The sequence below is a fragment of the Hemitrygon akajei genome, chromosome 31 (genome assembly GCF_048418815.1).
Source record: "Hemitrygon akajei chromosome 31, sHemAka1.3, whole genome shotgun sequence".
Taxonomy (NCBI): domain Eukaryota; kingdom Metazoa; phylum Chordata; class Chondrichthyes; order Myliobatiformes; family Dasyatidae; genus Hemitrygon; species Hemitrygon akajei.
In genome coordinates, this window is record NC_133154.1 from 36463107 (window position 1) to 36480022 (window position 16916).

The window sequence follows — 16916 nt, forward strand, 5'->3', positions numbered from 1 at the left end:
CGGTTATCAAAGATGAGATAACAGCACATTTGGAAAGAGGTGAAATCATCGGACAAAGTCAGCATGGATTTGTGAAAGGAAAATCATGTCTGACGAATCTTATAGAATTTTTTTAAAGATGTAACTAGTAGTGTGGACAGGGGAGAGCCAGTGGATGTGATATATTTAGATTTTCAAAAGGCTTTTGACAAGGTCCCACACAGGAGATCAGTGTGCAAACTTAAAGCACACAGTATTGGGGGTATGGTATTGATGTGGATAGAGAATTGGTTGGCAAACAGGAAGCAAAGAGTGGGAATAAACGAGACCTTTTCAGATTGGCAGGCAGTGACTAGTGGGGTACAGCAAGGCTCAGTGCTGGGACCTCAGTTGTTTACAATATATATTAATGATTTAGACGAGGGAATTAAATGCAGCACCTCCAAGTTTGCAGATGACACGAAACTGGGTGGTGGTGTTAGCTGTGAGGAGGATGCTAAGAGGATGCAGGGTGACTTGGATAGGTTAGGTGAGTGGGTAAATTCATGGCAGATGCAATTTAATGTGGATAAATCTGAGGTTATCCACTTTGGTTGCAAGAACAGGAAAACAGATTATTATCTGAACTGTGGCCAATTAGGAAAAGGGGAGATGCAACGAGACCTGGATGTCATTGTACACCAGTCATTGAAGGTGGGCATGCAGGTATAGCAGGCGGTGAAAAAGGCAAATGGTATGTTGGCATTCATAGCAAGAGGATTCGAGTACAGGAGAAGGGTGGTTCTACTGCAGTTGTACAAGGCCTTGGTGAGACCTCACCTAGAATATTGTGTGCAGTTTTGGTCCCCTAATCTGAGGAAAGACATTCTTGCCATAGAGGGAGTACAAAGAAGGTTCACCAGATTGATTCCTGGGATGGCAGGACTTTCATATGAAGAAAGACTGGATCGACTAGGCTTATACTCGCTGGAATTTAGAAGATTGAGGGGGGATCTTATTGAAACGTATAAATTTCTAAAGGGATTAGGCAGGCTAGATGCAGGAAGATTGTTTCCGATGTTGGGGACATCCAGAACGAGGGGTCACAGTTTAAGGATAAAGGGGAAGCCTTTTAGGACCGAGATGAGGAAAAACTTCTTTACACAGAGATTAGTGAATTTGTGGAATTCTCTGCCACAGGAAATAGTTGAGGCCAGTTCATTGGCTATATTTAAGAGGGAGTTAGATATGGCCCTTGTGGCTAAAGGGATCAGGGGGTATGGAGAGAAAGCAGGTACAGGGTTCTGAGTTGGATGATCAGCCATGATCATACTGAATGGCGGTGCAGACTCGAAAGGCCAAATGGCCTACTCCTGCACCTACTTTCTATGTTTCTGTGTTTCTATATAAAAGGCTGACACATGTGTGCTGAATGTATGATATTGTTCTGCTAACATTCTACAGTACTGTGCAAAAGTCCTAGGCACATATATATAGCTAAGGTGCCTGAGACTTTTGCAGAGTATTGTAGAAATTTTACGTATTGCACTTTACTGCTGCCACACAAAAAAACCCACAAACTTCATACCTACGTGACTGATGATAAAGCAGATTTTGATACAGGTTTCTATTGTGGACTGAGAGTGGGAAGAGGGCAGGGAGCAGGGATTCATGGTTGAGGGAGTGGGAAGCACCAGAGAGACATTCTGTAATGATCAATACAATAATTTTTGGAATCAAATGACACTGCCTGGTGTTTCAGGCCTGGTTGTGTCTGCACACACACCATCCCCCTGCCCGTGGCATCCTTCTCTAACACGTCCCACACCTCTCTTGCAACATTCCGCTCTGGTCAATTGCTCCTGCCAGATTTACAAACTTGCTCTCTGCTCCATAATGACAAATACAGTACTGTGTAAAAGTCTTGTCTTAGGTACCTTAGCTATAGATTCACCATTCTCCGGCTAAAGAAATTCCTGCTCATCCTCATTCTAAAAGAACGCCCCTCCATACTGTGTCCTTTGGTCTTAGACTCTTCCAGCATTGGAAATATCCTATCCACATCCACTCTATCAATGTCTTTCACCATTTGATAAGGTTCAATTAGGTCACCCCTTGTTCATCTGAATTCTAGTGCATACAGGCCCAGCACCATCAAACGCTCTTCATATGACAAGCCATTCAATCCTGGAAACACTTTTGTGAACCTCCTTTGAACCCGCTCCAGTTTCAGCACATCCTTTCTAAGATAAGGGGCCCAAAACTGCTCACAATACTCCAAGTGAGGCCTCACCAGTGCTTTGTGAAGTCTCGACATTACATCCTTGTTTTACAGTGCCTATAAAAAGTATTCAGCCCCTTTAGAAGTTTTTCTGTTTTACTGTTTTACAACGTTGGATCACAGTGGATTTACTTTCACTTGATCAACAGAAAAAGACTCGCGTCAAAGTGAAAGCAAACCTCCACAAAGTGATCTAAATTAGTTACAAATATAAAACACAAAAGAATTGATTGCATAAATATTCATTCCCTTTAATATGACACAACAAATTATCACTGGTGCAGCCAATTGGTTTTAGAAGTCCCATAATTAGTTAAATGGAGATCTGTGTGCAGTCAAGGTGTTTCAATTGATTGTAGTAAATATACACCCGTGACTATTGGTAAGTCAGTACCCTGGCAAAAACTACAGCATGAAGACAAAAGAACATCCCAAACAATTCCACAAAAACATTATTGAAAAGCACAAGTCAGGAGATAGATACAAGAGAATTTCCAAGTCACTGAATATCCCTTGGAGTAATCATCAAGAAATGGAAAGAATTTGGCACAGCTGTAAATCTGCCTAGAGCAGGCCGTTCTCAAAAACTGAGTGACTGTGCAGGGGACTAGTGAGGGAGGCCACCAAGAGACCTATGACGACTCTAGAGGAGTTACAAGCTTTGGTGGCTGAGATAGGAGAGACTGTACATACACCCACTGTTGCTCCGGTATTTCAGTAGTCTCAGCTTTATGGGAGAGTGGCAAAGAGAAAGCCATTTTTGAAAAAAAACTCACATGAAATCTTGGCTAGAGTTTGCTAGAAGGCATGTGGGAGACTCTTAAGTCAGCTGGAACAAGGTTCTATGGTCTGATGAAACCAAAAATTGAGTTTTTTGGCCATCAGACTAAACACTATGTTTGGCATGAGCCAAACATCACACATCATCAAAAACCCACCATCCCCTACCGTGAAGCACGGTGGTGGCTGCATCGTGCTGTGGGGATGCTTCACTGCAGCAGGCCCTGGAAGGCTTGTGAAGGTAGAGGGTAAAATGAATGCAAAATACAGGGAAATCCTGGAGGAAAACCTGATGCGGTCTGCAAGAGAACTGCAACTTGGGAGAAGATTTGTTTTCCAGTAAGACAATGATTTGGCATAAAGCCAAAACGACACAGAAATGGCTTAAAAACAACAACATTAATTTTGAAAATTTATGGCTGGGCTTGGAAAGAACTGTTCACTCATGATCCCCATGCAATCTGACAGAGACTGAGCAGTTTTGTAAAGGAGAATGGAGAAAAATTGCAGTGTCCAGATGTGCAAAGCTGATAGAGACCTAACCACACTGACTCAAGGCTGGAATTGCTGCTAAAGGTGTATCTACTAAATACTGAGTAATAATGCAATTATTTTGTGTTTTATATTTGTAATTAATTTACATCTCTTTGTAGCGAAATGACACGATAGAGACTTCTTTCTGTTGATCAGTGTCATAAAAAGCCAAACTAAATCCACCATGATTCAATGTTTTAAAATGATAAAACATGAAAATTTCCAAGGGGGGGGGGCGTTAATACTTTTTTAAGCACTCTATATTCTAGTCCTCTTGAATGAATGCTCACATTGCATTTGCCTTCCTCACCACAAACTCAACCTGCAAATTAACTTTTAGAAAATCCTGCACAAGGACTCCCAAGTCCCTTTGCCCCTCAGATTTTTGAGTTTTCTCTCCACTGAGAAAATAGTCTACTCTTTTATTTCTTCTACCAAAGTGCATGACTAAACACTTTCCATTTGCCACTTCCTCTTCCTTGTCCGAATCTGTCTAAGTCCTTTTGTGGCCTCTTTACTTCCCCAAGACTACCTGCCCCTGTCTCAACCACAGATTCAGCAATTGTACTCGTGAATATGCATGTGTCAGCTAATTATTATTTCATTGCGATAGTATTTAACTCCATTCATTCCATCATAGTATTTGTTAAGACTTGGACACAGCAACACTTCGCTGCCTGCTTGCATTCTGCCTTGCCTGAGAAATTGGACTGTTGAGTCAATTGACTCTGAAGACTAGCGGCGTTTGTTTTATTCTTAGTTGTTCTTTTCAGCCGCAGTGTCGGCTTCGTTTTCCATTTGAGAGTTTTAGTTAACAGCCCCGTTTGGCCTAGCATTTATTGTTTTCTTTTCCCTTTAACACTGTTCACATTAAAGTCTGTGAACTATCGACCTGCTTCAGTGTCTCTCACTCCGCACTTGAGTCATGTCTGAACTTGGTGACAAGCAAGTCTCGACCACACAAAGATGGACCCAGCAGAGAGAGGGCAGCTGACCTTGGCCGTGGGATTCAATGGTCAGAGTGATTCGTCGAGGCAACAATGTTCCATTGGAATTCCTATGCATAAACTATTGTTTCTGTCCCCATCATGACAGAAGAATCTTGCCAAGTAATGGACCCAACGAAGTTTGAACAGTGACTTTTGACATTGGTGGCTTGAGGAGAGGCTGCCTTTATTCTCCACGCATGACCGGATTCGACATTCCCGGAATCCGGAGTCTACATACAGAGCTTCTCTAGTCTGTATTGGGTTTCTCCAGGATCCATTCCACGCTCTTCAAGTCACAAGTACCCAGGTTCCCAGCTTTGTGTCCGGTGACTCATGTCTGCATACCAAATGAGCACGTATAGCAAGCTTATCAATTGATTCAACAAATCATTATTCAAGTCAATAATGTAAATTCTGGAAGAGCCCTACTCCAAAAGCCGATCCTTGGCTGGAGCGTGTGAATACACAGGTACCCTATCAAGAGTATTTTTAACCTCTTGATGAAAGTCAAGGTACAGACTGGGAAAATTGAACTTTCATGCAGCAAATTAAACAGATCTACAGAGAACCGGCTGGCTTAGCGATGAAAGAAACCAGTCTATGCTGTCTTGATCTGTAAAATTGAGAGTATATCCTAATTGCCTCTGGGAAAAATGTGAAAGATAAAACACTGAACAAGATTTGAAAAGCTTCCCTCTCTAGGTTTCAAGTTTCATGTTTTCAAGGTTTCCTAAGGATTTTTCTCTATGTTCCCAAGGTTTTTATTGTTTCCGATTGTTTCTGAGAATTATTCAATGTGTTTAGGGTTTTTCAATGTTCTCCCCATCTCGAGGACTTCCAGGCCTCCCTCTTGGCCCCTGACTAAGGTTCCTTGAGCCCAGTCTGTCTCAATCCCAGGTCTCTCGGTCCCTTTGGATCCCCAAGCCTCCCTCCCTCTCAAGTTCCCCAGTTATAGGGAGGGGGGATGGTGTCCTGTAGTGATTTCTTCAGGCCTGTTCAGGGCATCAGAAGGCATTTGGGCTCTGAGGAATTTGTTAATTGTTTCATTTTCATCTTCAATCTTTTTTTATTAATTTTCCAACAGAGAAAAAATTGCGAATCAGAGGAGAAGTTTTAACAAACACAATACAAAAGACGTAGAAACAAAAAAATATATACTGTCAAGGTCAATTAAATATAATGTTAAGCTGTTGTATATAGTATATAAACAAGAAACCACAACTCCTCTTGATAAGTCATAAAGAAAAAAAAATTGGAAATTTTATTGATGAGAAGAAAAAAACCCCACTAAACTAAACTAAAACAACAAAAAAAGAAAGATTGGGCAGTCCATTTGAGGATAAAATTAGAAAAAAAGGAGAAAGAAAATATCCTTCCAGTCACCTCCGAACCTTCGTGGATAAGGAAAATTTTTCCTTAAAAAACATTTTTAAAAAATCGTGTGAAAATATTGAATGAAGGTTCGCCAGACTTGCTCAAAGTTAAAAGATGTGTCAAACGTCCGTCTCCTAATTTTCTCCAGACTTAAACAGGACATAGCGGAGGAGAGCCAGTTAAAAACAGTAGGTGGATTAGAATCTTTCCAGTATAGCAAGATAGCTCTCCTAGCCAGTAAAGTTGAAAAGGCTGTCACATGTTGAGTGAAAGCAGGAACTCTTCCTGTTTCCTCTGGAATAATCCCAAAGATTGCCGTAAGTGAATTGGGTTGTAAATCCACACCTATAACCTTTGATAATATTCTAAACACATCCCTCCAAAAATTATTTAACTTGACACAGGACCAAAACATATGAGTTAGAGTAGCCACCTCAGCATTGCATTTGTCACAAATAGGGCTTATATTAGAAAAAATATGCGCTAATTTGTCTTTTGACATATGGGCCCTGTGTACTATCTCAAACTGAATTAGGGAGAGACGTGCGCAGATAGATGAATTATTAACTAGATAATAAATTTTATTCCATTGATCAACTGAAAGTGAATGTTGAAGTTCTGTTTCCCAAGTACGTTTAACCTTATCATTAGGCATCATACGTGCATTCATTAACTGTTTGTAAATAATAGCTGTTAATCGTTTTTGAAATGGTTTAAGCTGAAAAATAGCATAAACCAAATTTGATGAATAAGCCAAAGGATAGTTCAGTAAAAAATGACATAAAAAATTCCTAACTTGTAAATATCTAAAAAAAATGTGCACTAGATATATCATATTTATCCATTAACTGCGGAAAAGACATTAAACAATCCTCTGAAAACAAATCTAAAAAAGTTTTTATTCCCTTAGTTTTCCATGTTAAAAAAGCTTTATCCAGAGTTGATGGTTTAAAGAAAAAGTTAGAATAGATATTACTAGAGAGTACAAAGTTACTTAATTCAAAAAATCTACGAAACTGAAACCAAATTTTTTAGGTATGTTTAACAATAGGATTGAGAGCTTGTCTACCTATCCTGGGAAACGAAAAAGGAAGAGGAGCTCCAAGTAAAGAAGCTAAAGAAAACCCCGTTACTGAATTCTCCTCCAAATGTAACCATGAAGGACAGTCCTGGTTATCTATACCGTGAATCCAAAAGGTGATGTAACGAATATTAATTGCCCAATAATAAAATCTAAAGTTTGGTAGCACCAGTCCTCCATCTTTTTTTGATTTTTGCAATAAAAATGTATTCACTCTGGAGTTTTTATTATTCCAAATGTAAGCCAAGGTCATAGAATCTATTTTGTCAAAAAATATTTTCAGACCAAAAGATGGAACTGCTTGAAATGTATATAAAAATTTTGGTAAAATAGCCATTTTTATAGCATTTATTCGACCAATTAATGACATCGACATAGGCAACCATTTAGAAAGCGCTTGTTGAGTATATTCAATTAGAGGGGAAAAATTATACTTACATAGGTCTTTAAAATTTTTAGTAATTTTAATACCAAGATAAGTGAAATAGTTTTTAGCAATATTAAAAGGTATTTGATCATAATAATCAGAATAGTTATTAATAGGAAATAGTTCACTTTTATGTAAGTTGAGTTTATATCCAGAGAAAATACTAAACTCCATAAATATAGAAAGCATAAAAGGAATAGATTTCCTAGGGTCTGAAATGTAAACTAATAAATCATCCGCAGATAACGAAACCTTATGTAATTTATCCCCTCTCTTAACACTCTGCACAGAATTAGAATCCCTAAGAGCAATAGCAAGTGGTTCTAAAACCAAATTAAATAATAAAGGACTGAGAGGACAGCCCTGGCGGGTTCCTCTATATGATCTAAAATAAGGAGACTTTTGATTATTAGTTATAATCGCAGCCACCGGGGTTTGATAAATCAGTTTAATCCAGGAAATAAATCCTGGACTCTTCAAAACCTGAAACAGGTAAGGTCACTCTACCCTGTTAATTGTTGCTTGACAATAGTTATTAAAAATTTAAGAGATTTTCTCGAGTGACTCGCTCTTTGTAATGCGGTTTCTTGGTGCTTTCTGTTTAAGTTTATTTTGATAGACTTGGGGATTCTGCATTAGTTTCACTGTTGAAGCAGATGCCCGATTAGCTCCAATCGGAGGGTCCTCATTTTGAGAATGATCCGTGTCACTTGGTTGAGCTACCTCTGGAAAAGCTCTTGTTTCTGTCTCTACATGGAAGTCTTTGGCTCCGGAATTGGCAGTGCACACCTTGGTACTTATCTACCAGCATCACTGAAGGGCATCCAGCCGACACAGGCCCTGTTATAACCACGGATTCGGCAGCACCGCAGATTTGGCAATTGCACTTGTGAATATGTACGTGCCTGTTATTTATTAATGACTCGGTTTGGCCTAGCGTTTATTGTTTTCTTTTCCCTTTAACACTGTTCACATTATAGTCTGTGAACTATCGACCTGCTTCAGTGTCTCTCACTCCGCACATGGGCCAGATCCGCACTGGGTGACAAGGTAAGGTTTTCCCTTGAGGAAAACGATGCCCTATTTTATCATGTGCCTCCAAGTAAGCAGAGACCTCATTCTTAACGGTTGACTCCAACATCTTCCCAACCACTGAGGTCAGACTAACTGGTCTATAGTTTTCCTTCTTCTGCCTCTCTCCCTTCTCGAAGAGTGGAGTGACATCTGCAAATTTCCAGTCTTTGGAACTGTTCTAGAATCTAGTGATCCTTGAAAGATCGTTATTAATGCCTCCACAATTTCTTCAGCCACCTCTTTCATTGCCCTGGGGTGTATACATCTGGGCCAAGTAACTTAGTAACTCCAGACCTTTCAGTTTCACAAGAACCTTCTCCCTTGTAATGGTAACTTCACACATTTCATGACCCCTGACACCTTGAACTTCTACCAAACTGCTAGTGTCTTCCACAGTGAGCACTGATGCAAAATGCTTATTCAGTTCATCTGCCATTTCCTCGTCCCCGTTACTACCTCTCCAGCATCGTTTTCCAGAGGTTCAATATCCACTCTCTTCTCTCTTTACCACTTGTGTATCTGAAGAAACGTTTGGTATCCTCTTTAATATTATTGGCTAGCTTACTTTCATATTCTATCTTTACCTTAATGACTTTTTTTAAAAAGCAGAGGACAGCAATGGTAATTCCATCTCTCAGATGGGAGGCCAGTGTCTAGTCGTGTGCTTCAGGTCAGTGCTGGGTCTATTGTTGTTTGTCATCTATATCAACGATCTGGATAAGAGTGAAGGACTGGTTACTAAATTTGTAGATGATACTAAAATATGAGTACAGTGATAAAGGTTGTCAAAAACTACAGGGGGATTTTGATCATGTGGGGTAGTGGGCTGAGGAAGGGTAAATGGACAGTAGGTGTGAGATATTGCATTTTGGAAAGTCAAATCTAGTTAAGACTTTCACAGTGAATGTTAGGGCCCAATGGCATGTTGTCGGACAGAAGAAGCTTGGATTTCATATACATGGATCACTGAAAGTGCAGTCACAGATAGACAGGATGGTGAAGAAAGCATTTGGCAAGCTGACTTTCATCAGTCAGGGTAATCAGTTGGGAGTTTATGCTGTGGATATACACGAAGATGATAATCTGGTTCTGGTCTCTCTGCTAGAGGAACTGTGTGACGAAACTGGAGAAAATGCAGAAAAGATTTACAAGGATGTTGCCAGGATTTGAGGAACTGAGTTATAGAGAGATGTTGGATGGACTAAGGCTTTTTTTTCCTTTTGAGTATAGGAGACTGAGAGGTGATCTTATGTGATCATGAGGGGCACGCTGTTTTTTTCCCAGGGTTGGGGAATCAAGAAATAAAGGTAGAGGAGAAATATTTGAGAGACAAATTGTCTACACAGAGGGTGGTATATATGTGGAATGAACTGCCATAGGAGGAGACTGAGGCAGATTTAATACATTTATTTTGACAGGTACATGAATAGAAAAGGAAATGGACTGAACATGGGGAAAATGGGACTCACGTGGATAGCTGTCTTGGTCAGTGTGGGGCTGTATGACTCGGTTTATGATTCTACGAACAGCTGTTATCGTCAGTAACTCTAATCAACCACGTTTTCAGTATTATATTTCTGTGCAGTGATCCTCTTACAAATCACAGCTTCTTGTCAGCGGAGACAATCTGCAGGAGCTCTGTTGTTTGTCTGTGGGATTTCTCTTTCTACATCTCTAAGAACTGTATCTGTTCCTCTTTAGGTATTCAAATGTCCATCTTTCTGTCCTTAGGAGCGGTAAATGATCATGTGTAGAACTCACTTTATTGGTTAACAGAAGTTCATCCTCTGTAACCTCACAAATCATAATTAGTCTTTAGTAACTTGATTTATCTCTCTCAGGAAGTCAACCTCCATTTCTGAAAAAGTATGTATTATCTAAAATAGTTCTTGACAATCTGTAGGATTTCATCCATTGACTGATAGGAACTTTGTTTTTAACTTAGAGATACGTCACGGTAGCAGTTCTTTCTGGCCCAAGCAGCCTGTCCACCCAATTTCACCCATGACCTACTAACCCGTGCATCTTTGGGATATGGGAGGAAGCTGGAGCACTTGGAGGAAACACATGCGGTCACTGGGAGAATGTGCAAACTCCTTACAGACAGCAATAAACCAAACCCATTCACTAGCGCTATCATAGCGCTAACTGCTATGCTACTGCGCCAAACAATGTGACAGCTGTCACCATCTAAACACTTCAGCTCCACCTGTCCAGACTGTCTACCTGTGGGTGTCCCATTTCTCTGTCTGTTGGAGCTCTGTTGTTAACCTGCTGACAGTCCAGACTGTCTGTTAATCTGAGGTTATAGGAGCTGCACCTTTCACGTGTAGGGGAAGCACTGTTTGTCTGATCATGGGAGAGATGACTGACCTGGTATCTGGGGCTCTCCGTGTCTGAAATAGGGACTGTGTGAATGAGAGAATCACAGATGCCCTCAGAAAACTCATGGCTGAATTTTACTTTAAGTTAAATAATTTGGAGCTCGGGTTATTCTTTAGAAGCAACAATTTGATTCATTTCCTTCTAGAATTTCTCACCTGATTTATGAAGAGATTAAAATTTACCTGTTTTGGAGCATATGATGATTTCTGTTATAACACAGAGAGGGAAAGATATGTTGGTGTATCTGTGTGGAGTTGTCCAATAGTTTTGTTTTTCTGAATCTAGATGCTGGTTTCCCTTTGAGAAGCAGCACAATAGCAACCGAACATCAGAAATTGTAGAAGTCAATAAACTTCGCTCATCCCCTTCGATTTTCCACTTGTGGCCACTCTATTAGGGCTACTCTTATTCACTCATTAATTCAAATATCTAATTGGCCAATCATGTGGCAGCAGCTCAATGCATAAAAGCATGCAGGCATAGTCATGAGGTCCAGTTGTTGGTCAGCCCAACTATCAGAGTGGGGAAGAAATGTGATCTAAATTATTTTGACCATGGTAATAGTTGCTGACAGACAGGGTGGTTTGAGTATCTTAGAAACTGCTGATCCCCTGGGACAGTCCAGAGTTTACAGAGAACAGTGCACTGAAAAACATGCAGTGAGCAGCAGTTCTGTTGGCAAAAGTAAATCAATTTTGGAAAGCATCAAGTTGGATAAGTTGCCGGGACCAGATGAGATGTACCCTAGGCTACTGTGAGATGCGAGGGAAGAGATTGCTGGGCCTCTGGGGATGATCTTTGAAATCCGGAGGATTGGAGAGTTGCAGATAGAACATAGAACATAGAATAGTACAGCACATTACAGGCCCTTTGGCCCACAATGTTGTGCCGACCCTCAAACCCTGCCTCCCATATAACCCCCCACTTTAAATTCCTCCATACACCTGTCTAGTAGTCTCTTAAACTTCACTAGTGTATCTGCCTCCACCACTGACTCAGGCAGTGCATTCCACACACAAACCACTCTCTGAATGAAAAACCTTCCTCTATTATCCCCCTTGAACTTCCCTCCCCTTACCTTAAAGCCATGTCCTCTTGTACTGAGCAGTGGTGCCCTGGGGAAGAGGCGCTGGCTGTCCACTCTGTCTATTCCTCTTAATAGTTGTTCCTTTATTGTTCCAGATGTTATTCCTTTATTCAAGAAAGGGAGTAGAGATAGCCCAGGAAATTATAGACCAGTGAGTCTTACTTCAGTGGTTGGTAAGTTGATGGAGAAGATCCATCATTGATGGAGAGGCAGCATTTATGAACATTTGGAGAGGTATAATATGATTAGGAGTAGTCAGCATGGTTTTGTCAAGGGCAGGTCGTGCCTTACGAGCCTGATTGAATTTTTTGAGGATGTGACTAAACACATTGATGAAGGAAGAGCAGTAGATGTAGTGTATATGGATTTCAGCAAGGCATTGGATAAGGTACCCCATGCAAGGCTTATTGAGGAAGGAAGGAGGCATGGGATCCAAGGGGACATTGCTTTGTGGATCCAGAACTGGCTTGCCCACAGAAGGCAAAGAGTGGTTGTAGATGGGTCATATTCTGCATGGAGGTCGGTGACCATTGGTGTGCCTCAGGGATCTGTTCTGGGACCCTTACTCTTCGTGATTTTTATAAATGATAGATGAAGAAGTGGAGGGATGGGTTAGCAAATTTGCTGATGACACAAAGGTTGGAGGTGTTGTGGATAGTGTGGAGGGTTGTCAACGGTTACAGCAGGACATTGATAGGATGCAAAACTGGGCTGAGAAGTGGCAGATGGTGTTCAACCCAGATAAGTGTGAGGTGGTTCATTTTGGTAGGTCAAATATGATGACAGAATATAGTATTAATGGTAAGACTCTTGGCAGTGTGGAGGATCAGAATGATCTTGGGGTCTGAGTCCATAGGACACTCAAAGCAGCTGCGCAGGTTGACTCTGTGGTTAAGAAGGTGTACAGTGTACAATATTGGTCTTCATCAATCATGGAGCTGAATTTAGGAGCTGAGAGGTAATGTTGCAGCTATATAGGACCCTGCTCAGACCCCACTTAGAGTACTGTGCTCAGTTCTGGTCACCTCACTACAGGAAGGATGTGGAAACAATAGAAAGAGTGCAGAGGAGATTTACAAGGATGTTGCCTAGATTGGGGAGCATGCCTTATGAAAACAGGTTGAGTGAATTTGGTCTTTTCTCCTTGGAGCAACGGAGGATGAGAGGTGACCTGATAGAGGTGTATAAGATGATGAGAGACATTGATCGTGTGGATAGTCAGAGGCTTTTTCCCAGGGCTGAAATGGGAAGAAGACAAAAGGACACAGGTTTAAGGTGCTGGGGAGTAGGTACAGAGGAGATATCAGAGATAAGTTTTTTACTCAGAGAATGGTGTGCGCGTGGAATGGGCTGCCGGCAACGGAGGCAGATATGATAGGGTCTTTTAAGAGTCTTTTGGATAGGTACATGGAGCTTAGAAAAATAGAGGGCTATAGGTAGCCTAGTAATTTCTAAGGTAGGGACATGTTCAGCAGAAATTTGTGGGCCGAAGGGCCTGTATTGTGCTGTAGGGTTTCTATGTCTCATATGTTTCTAAAAAGTCTTGCTAATGAGAAAGGTCAGCAGAGTAGGTTTGAGCTGATAGGAAGGTGACAGTAACTCAAATAACCACTGCTCACAACAGTGGTGTGGAGAAGAGCATCTCTGAAGGTACAACACATTGAACCTTGAAGCAGCCTCTGGGTGGCCACTATTTCCCTTAGATTCAGAATTCAAAGTAAATTTATTATCAAAGTATGTATATGTCACCAAATATAACCCTAAGATTCATTTTCTTGCTGGCATACTCAATAAATCTATACGATAATAACTATAACAGATTCAATGAAACACCACACTGATTTGGGCATTCAACCAGCATGCAAAAGTCAGTGCAATTACAAAAAGAAAGAAATAATAATGAATAAGGAAGCAAAAAATATTGAGAACATGAAAATAAGAGTCCATGAAAGTGAATCTATTGGTTGGGGGAACATTTTAATGATGGGGCAAGTGAAGTTGAGTGAAGTTATCCCCTTTGGTTCAAAGGCCTGATGGTTGTGGCCTGCTCCTGAATGTGGTGATGTTGAGAGAATATTTAGATTAATTTATTTATCACATTGAAACCTAACAATGAAATGTGTAGATTCCTAGGAAGTAGTGTAGGATTAAATCTAAAGTTAGCTGGGCCCAGAACAGCAATAATTTATTTCCCTTTATTCTCATTTTGTATTTGAACATCTCATTCCTGTCTGTGGGATTTCTACCAGTCTGTTCAAAATGCCATCGTCTGTTGTCACTACTTGTTGTTAGGACACACTCATCCTGATCCTTTAAAACTCCTCTTGACTGTCTGTAACTAACCAGTCCATTCATTTGTAGTTCTGCTTGCCCATTTGTAGGAACTCTACATTTCCACCTGTAGGGCATCTGTAAAACTCAACCTGTCCTTTTGTAGCATCTCTGCCTGTTATTAACAGGATCTTCAACCCAAGGGATTCAGCTTTTCTGTTTGTAGGTACTCTGATGCTTATAGGAACTCAACTTCTCTGTCAATTTGTGTTGAATCTCTCTGTCTGAAGCAGCTGTCATTTCTTACATTAGCTCTACCAGTCCATATGTAGCAACTCTACCTGCGCTCCAGTTAGAGCATCACCTGTCAGATGTTATGAGATCCACGTGTTATTTGACCGAGATCCAAATCTCCATCCACTGGAGCCATAAAGGCATGTTGATCCCAAGTAGGGAGTCATATGTCCAGCTGGCCATTGATTTGTTTCCTTTCAGTGATGACAGAGTGAGGCTCAGATCCACTCTGCACCTATCCATCTCAAAAATTTGCAATTCCTCTCTGATTCTCAATTGTAAGGAAGGTAATATGTTTACCTCTCTACAGGTTAAAATTCACCCTGAAATAAATAATAGGTGAGACGTTTTGTTCAAGAGAGAAGAATTTGTTCTGAAGATTCTTAATAATTTCTCTCTTACAACACTATGTTCCTATTGGTGCCTCCCTGTCTGCGAAAACATTTAAATTGCCAAGAATCTGACCTGCCCACAGCTTAAGGTTCAACATGAGAGCACTTCACACTCAGCTTCTTGCCATTAGCCTTTTTACCCAGCATTCCTCTGAGTTGTCTCCATGGATACAGGATTTCATCTTATTCCTGTGGTCTGTAGGTCCGTTGTCACTGGGGGAAAGCTTACCATCTCCAGTACAGCATTCTATCTTTTACAGACCCTCAAGTCTGTGTTTCCATGAGCTCCACCAATCCATAGAGTCATACAACAACACTGCATGGTTACTAGCCCTTTCGCCCAACCAGTCCATCCCAAACCTGATGCCCAGCAAGGTAGTCCTAATTTCCTGGGTTTGGTCTGTATTTCTCCAAGTGCTCCGTAATTGATAGTATTAATTTCCTGGGAAGGGTCCATATCCCTCCAAGTGCTCCGTAATTGATAGTACTAATTTCCTGGGTTGGGTCCATATCCCTCCAAGTGCTCTGTAATTGATAGTACTAATTTCCTGGGTTGGGTCCATATCCCTCCAAGTGCTCTGTAATTGATAGTACTAATTTCCTGGGCTGGGTCCATACTCCTCCAGGTGCTCCCTAATTAATAGTACTAATTTCCTGGGTTTGATCTGTACTCCTCCAAGTGCTCTGTAATTGATAGTACTAATTTCCTGGATTGGGTTCATACTCCTCCAAGTGCTCTGTAATTGATAGTACTAATTTCCTGGGTTGGGTCCATATCCCTCCAAGTACTCCGTAATTGATAGTACTAATTTCCTGGGCTGGGTCCATATCCCTCCAAGTGCTCCGTAATTGATAGTACTAATTTCCTGGATTGGGTCCATATCCCTCCAAGTGCTCTGTAATTGATAGTACTAATTTCCTGGGCTGGGTCCATATCCCTCCAAGTGCTCCATAATTGATAGTACTAATTTCCTGGGCTGGGTCCATATCCCTCCAGGTGCTCCGTAATTGATAGTACTAATTTCCTGGGCTGGGTCCATATCCCTCCAGGTGCTCCGTAATTGATAGTACTAATTTCCTGGGCTGGGTCCATATCCCTCCAAGTGCTCCGTAATTGATAGTACTAATTTCCTGGGCTGGGTCCATATCCCTCCAAGTGCTCCGTAATTGATAGTACTAATTTCCTGGATTGGGTCCATACTCCTCCAAGTGCTCTGTAGTTGATAGTACTAATTTCCTGGGTTTGATCTGTACTCCTCCAAGTGTAATTGATAGTACTAATTTCCTGGATTGGGTCCATATCCCTCCAAGTGCTCCGTAATTGATAGTACTAATTTCCTCTCTGGCGGATTGTTTCATTCATTCACCACACACTGAGTGAAAAAGATTCCTTGCAGATCCCTTCTAAGTCTTTGCTCTCCCGCCCTTTGCTCCCTAGTTTTTTTGACTCCCCTCCGCAGGGAAAAGGACACTTTAAACATTTCTGTAAGGTCACCCCTTCATTCTGCAAATTTCTATGGAATAAATACTTAGCCTGGCCAACCCCTCCCTATAATTCAGGTCCTGTAGACCTGGAACATCTGCATAAATCTTTCCTACATTCTTTAAAGATTAACCACATCTTTCTTGTAACAGGATGAGAAGAACTGTACACAGAACGAGTGTGGCAATTATATAACTGAAGCATAATGTCTCAACTCTTGTACACACATCTTTGACTGAGGATGGCCAGAATGTTAAATGTCCATGAACCACACTCTTGTACTCCTATGTTCCCTGCCCCATGATACTCCCTAGTGCTCTACCGTTTGTAGTGTAAGCCCTACACAGCTTTCACGTTCCAGAATGCATCACCTCCCACTTATCTGTACTGAAATCCTTTCCCCATCCCTCAGTCCACTTCCCTCACTGAACGAGATCCCTTTGCAATCTACAATAATCTTCCTCACTAGCAACAATACCTCCCAATTTTGTATCATCCACAAACTT